Source organism: Caloenas nicobarica, chromosome 2, assembly GCF_036013445.1.
Source record: "Caloenas nicobarica isolate bCalNic1 chromosome 2, bCalNic1.hap1, whole genome shotgun sequence".
Taxonomy (NCBI): Eukaryota; Metazoa; Chordata; class Aves; order Columbiformes; family Columbidae; genus Caloenas; species Caloenas nicobarica.
The window spans coordinates 69,959,442-69,965,441 of record NC_088246.1 but is presented as its reverse complement, the minus strand read 5'-3'; positions in this window follow the sequence as shown (position 1 = coordinate 69,965,441).

Here is a 6,000-nt window from a genome sequence, read left to right as displayed (position 1 = left end):
GAGCAGCCAGTCTCAGACCAGACGCTCAGTCATTTTCTGGCATTTATGTCACCTCCCTGGAGAGTCTATGAGCAGGTCTCATATTTAAGTGATGATTAGAAGAAACAAAGCACTAGATAACATGTAGGATTTTTTTAGGTAGCTTATGCTTTTGTCTGTCTTGCCTATGCACCACCCCTTGTTAGGACTGTCTTCTCTGAGCCCTCATTAGGTCTGTGTGACTTCTTCACAGATAACCAGTATTTCAGAAAGTGCACCAAGGACCTCACGGGAGTTTTTCTTCTGAATTTGTAGAGCCATTTGTCATCCCTAGACAAATAATGCTTCAGGCTCAGAAATAGTTTGGTTGCATGTCCTCAAGGCCATGGGGTTGGCCATGTCTTTATGGCTCTTCAGTGTCAGTTAGCTGCCTATAAGCTAAATTTTTCTGAATTGAAACATTGCAGTCAAACAGAAAATATCTCCAGGACCAGCTTTGTCAATCTACAGCTCCTACTGAGTATTACACAAAAGAGAAACTCTTCACCTCCAGACTACAGAGTTTGCATTTTTCCATGGAGGGAAAAAGAATCTTTTGGATCAAACAAGAGATTACATTTAACACTAACCTGCAAGATATTAATAGTTACAAACCACAGAGCCTTGTATCCGGAGCCAGCCTTTAGTCTAGATGTAAAGACATCTGCAACAACTGGAGGATGCTAGGAGGCAGGTCAAAGTTAAGCTAAGGTAAGCAATTTCCTTAACTGCAACTACAGTCAAAGATATTGGTTGATGCCAAGAGGAAAAGAAAAACCACGCAGGAGTTATAGGAAAGGAAACATGGTTGTTTATCCTTCCTTGTCTACATTTTTGTAAACAAGATTGTAACATGAGTTTTTCTCCAAATTCATATTGGCAAATTTTGCTCTCTCTCGCTACAGCCTTAGAAGTCTTTGAACACTGATTGGTATTGCCAGAGAACAACAGTGTTATCTACAATGTCAGATGTCCCACAAGCTAGACTCTGATGGCAGACATTTAGGGCTTTTGCATCCTTGCCTTGAGGTATATATGTTACTTTCAGTTTTAAGTGTGTTAAAACATTGAGGGGGATAAGAAACATTAATATTTAACATTAATATTGCATTAAACCAATAACATGAGATTAAATCCAGCCAAAAAGACTCCAAAGATCTAATAGAAGATAATTCTAGGAGGGAGATGTCTGGAAAGAAGCAGCAGTAAAAGAAACAAACTAATGGTGTTGAAAGCCTGTTTCAAGAGCAAACAGACAGTTTGAGCTACTTTGCTCAGAGCATGCCACAGGCTTGCCCTGCTCTCCAAAACTGAGTTTCTGGCTGAAATAGAAATGTGAATTTTGCGCAGAATAATGAAGTCAGCATGCACTGAAAAATCTTTCTCCCCATCTCATGAAGAAATCTCAAGTGTTGAGGCCCAGAGCATTGTCAGTCATTAAGAGAGAAAAAGAGGAGTGTCTCTGACATTGATTGGGCCTCTGCAATTTCAGGCAGAATCTGGCAATCAGGAGATCCTGGCCATCCCTATGGGGGCCAAATGTCCCTCTGCCTTAGCTGAGAAAGCAGGACCTCTCTCAACCTCTGTCTCCTAAGTGTGCTCATCTGAAGGAAACCTGGGCACCGACATGCAACTGAGTCACTGAGGATGCCCTCTCAAAACACATATTAGCTAGCGCAACTGCCTTCTCCTCAGTTGGAAGACAACTGATTGGGGGAGGGGGTTGAGGAACAAAAACAGGTCAAAAAAAACCAGGAGTTAAAAGGCTGCAGGAACCTCTAAGAAAACCTAGGGACCTGATGAAAATTATCTATGTGGGCGCAATGACCAGTATGAAGTGCCTGTGTGAATGTCTGAGTAATACTGTTTCCAGATCTCATATCTTAGAGGGAAAAAAAAAAAAAAGGGGAATGTTTAGTTATGACTGGCAGCTTTGCCCCAGCATAGTCCTCCAAAATAAAAAAGTACAAGCTGCAGACTAATGCAGCTGAAATTGTATGTCTTGCCCTTATCATTTCTGGATATTTTCCATACATAAATGTTTACATTCTTATGTGTACACTGTATCTGCATGATTCCAAATTGCATGGCTAGTTCCTCATAAAAGCAGTGCTAACTTAGCGGCCCCGTACCTCAACATATAGATCTTGTTACACTGCCTGGGTGATTATCCAGTGCAATTAATACTGACTGCATGTGCTAGGTTTGGTTCTGACATGCTGCACTGAAATGGTGACATCCACAGATATGGGCAAATACCAAGAGCTGAAGTTAACATCCACAATTGTCAGATGAGAATAGTAGCTTACGGCATTTTTACCATGGATGAATTGAAATAGGGTGGCACGGTATCCAACCACATCAACCTGCTTCTGTTCCAGCTGATCCCATTTTCCTTTAAACCTACTTCTATGTCACATTTTTCTATTTCACATATATCTGTTCTAAGCTTTTTAACGATATTGGCTAATGTATTAAGAAATTGCTGTTACTAGTTTCACAATTACTTTTGCTAAAAACATGTGAATAGTTATTACCATATTTATATTATTACATCTTAACCTTGCATTTCATTGCTAACAAAAAAACAATCCCAGTAACCCAAACACTCTAACTTAAGAACATACCATATCACTGTTTCCGTCTCTAACCAACAAATATGACATTAAAACGTTGTTGGATAACACAATAACTTCTGCATTTGAACATGAATCTCAACTTATTTATGTGAAACAAATGTTTTGGACCTAAATAGTCTGTGTTTGCATTGCAGCACCGGCCAAACCGGAGGCTATAGATTTTGCTGAGGTAGACAGACCTCTTCACAACTACTCTTCTCCACCCTTAACCTTGGTGGAGCAGGGAAATGGGAGCAGCAGGAATATTTTGCCAGCCATCTCAAGAATCGAACTAGTGTCCAAACTCAGAACACGTCATAGTTGGAAGACATCTAGTTCAGCATTCATTCTGGGTTGGATCCAGCCATCGAGCCATTCTATCATACAATTAGATGGAAGTGTTGTCTAGGTAAGCGGTTTAAGCACTTGTCTGGTAAAATGTGTTGTTCCTTCGAGGATGTTACAGATTCTTTCTCTCTTGCAGGGTTTTTGTTTTGTTTTCTGAGCATGAAAAACACTGAAACAAAAAATTAAAAAAAAAATTATAGAGCATACTGTGTACTCTGTATAAATCTGTAGACTTCATTGTTACTGCAGGAATGAAGACTTGGAAATTTGTTTTCTACCACCTTGTGGTCTGTATTGCATTTCATCTGTTAAAAGTAAGATAGCTGCCTCTTGAAACAGAATGCTTACATTTGACACCAGCAGAGTGTGTTGTGTCTCAAAGGCTGGTTGTTTTTCATCCAGCTGTAACAGCAGAGAGAGCTGACAAAATGGAAACATTTATTTGCTGGTGTTTGACATCTATTTTGCAGAGGTAGAAAAAGATGCAAGGCAGATGAGAATCCAGCTTTCAGGCTCTTAAGTAGAAAGCATGCTGAGAAGTTTGATCTTGAGTAATGCTGGGGCCATGAAGAGCCCCAAGCCTCTCTGTGCAGGTTAGACAGCTCCACAGACCATAGGTCCCTTCTACATCCCACTTGTCAGAGCCACAATATTATCTCTAAACATCCTTCATCTCACCTCCACATCCCCAGTGAAGGAATGCACCATGGAGAAACAGGTTCCCTCTCCTCTGCTTCTGCAGTGGCTTCAGCATCTATTGCAACGTGGGTGAGCCTAGCCCAAAGAAACACAGGAGAGGATGTCACAGACAAAGTGACTGCAAACTGGTGCAGGGCTTGTATCTTCATTACTTTTGCATCTATTTTTATGGGTTTGTTTTGGTTAGGTTTTTTTCTGTTCCTGAAGATCCCTCAGATATGTCCCTTATCACAGAGGAAGACTCTGCATAATTAATTCTCACCATAATGGTCCCATTTCATAATTAATTTATTCATTCTTTTGCTGTATAACTGTTTCTCTACTTAACTGACTTTGGTAACAGTTCTCTGCATAATTGATTCATATTGCTGTTGATTCTCTCCATTTTTATTTAATACCAGAAATGATTTGCTGTATAACTGCTTCATTGCTTAACTCATTATCTGCACAATTGCTTGGTATCATAATTGATTCACTGCTTAACTGTCTCACAGGTTTATGAACAACAAGTAACGGCCATTCACTTCTCACCTCCATTTCCCTTCCCTACATCAGCCTCTTCCTTTCTTTACATGACAACCCAAAGCTTTCCCGACACCCATTTTGCCCCCTCAACCCATTTCAAAATGTCACTGCTAACACCAGTCCCCTGGCCCATATTCTGATGCCTCCAGCCTCCCTTAGTGTCCTTCCCCATCCTTCTCCTGGCTGCGTCACACAGAGCCTGCCAAGCTTCAGCTCTGTGTCTCTCATATATTAACAATGGGGTCTCACTCAATTTTTTAAAGCTTTATGCTCATCCCTTCTGGCCTCCTTTCACCACTTAGGTTCATGTCTCTCTCCTCCATGGACATTTTTGCCTACTGACTCTTGTAACCCTTCTTTTGCACATTCATGCCTGGAAGACACTCCTGGACTACTCCAGAAAGCCTCTACTCTGCCTCCTCCATAAAATCTTCCCTCAAACCCACCCCTTCTGCATTGCACACAATGCCTGCTATGCCAGAGGCCACTACAGTATTACTGTCCCTCATGTGACAGTGGTAAAACTTTAAAACTGCTGGCAACACACCCAGATTGCTTATGCATCCTTGCACATACCATCACACTGATCTTAATTCTCTTCACAACGTATTATGACCTTCCTGAAAAGTATACTTAGGCTGCTGACTTTGTCTTGTATATTTGCTCTGCCTGAGATACCCGGGGAAAATGTAAATAATAAATACATTTCCAGAAACTTAAAAAGCCAATGCACAACTACCTTTAGTTCCTTTTCTTCCTGTAGAGATGACTCCACAACTCAAATCTACTCCTCCCCTTTTCAGTTGCTTGTAAATTATATTTTGTTCTGAATATTCTGTCATTAGGAGCCAGATCTACAAAGAGCAATTAAAAAGCAGCAAGAAAAGTCCGGCCTAACAATACCACTGCAGGACTCCTTTAGGAAAGAAGTAAGACCAGGGTTACAAGGAAATGAAATTATCATTTGCAACTTATATGGTTCCCTGTGTGTAAAGATCAAAAGAAAATAAGCAACTCCTATGGACAATCTCCCCTACATCTGTCTTCCTGCACATGGCAATCAGCAGCAGCTGCTGCTGCCCTTCTGTGCCATGAGAATGATTCCTCCTGCCTTTATTCAGTCAAAGGTGGTGAATATATCAATATTTGTATACAAGGTATAGAGAAGGCAGGAAGGGATATTGGTCCAAATTGTTCTCCATTGTAAGGCACTCCGTTTTGACAGCTTTAAACATTGATCATATTTATCTGTTCATTCTACAGGTAAAACATGTCTGATGAGAACATAGCAAGATTTAATATTCTAATATAAATGCCATTTCTTACTGCTGTCAAACATAGCACTTGGATAAATATTACACCTCCTTCCTTCGAGAAATCACGGTGGGCTTATTTCTGACAACTGAGCCAGCTTCCACAGAGACATATTCTGCTGGTGATTTCTGCAAGGAGCTTGGTGCATGACCCCATTTTAAGATCCCTGAAGTGGATGTTTAGCAACTTGGGGATCAGGTCAATTGATTTAAACCTTGTCTGGGTCCTAAGACCGGAGTGGCACTGACAGCCAGCACCATTAGCAGTTACTGCCATCTATGGGTAGAATCATTTTAGCTTTATTCCTCAGTGATTGTTTCTTCATTACAAATAATATACCAGTTCTCATCCATAAACAAATATAAGGAAGAAATGGCAGAGTCATCAGTGGTGTCACCACTAAAAAGAAAACAAAATAACAGAGGAAGGAGTTCACCTACGCATCCACCTGAAAAGAATGGGAGAAGATTTTGAATGC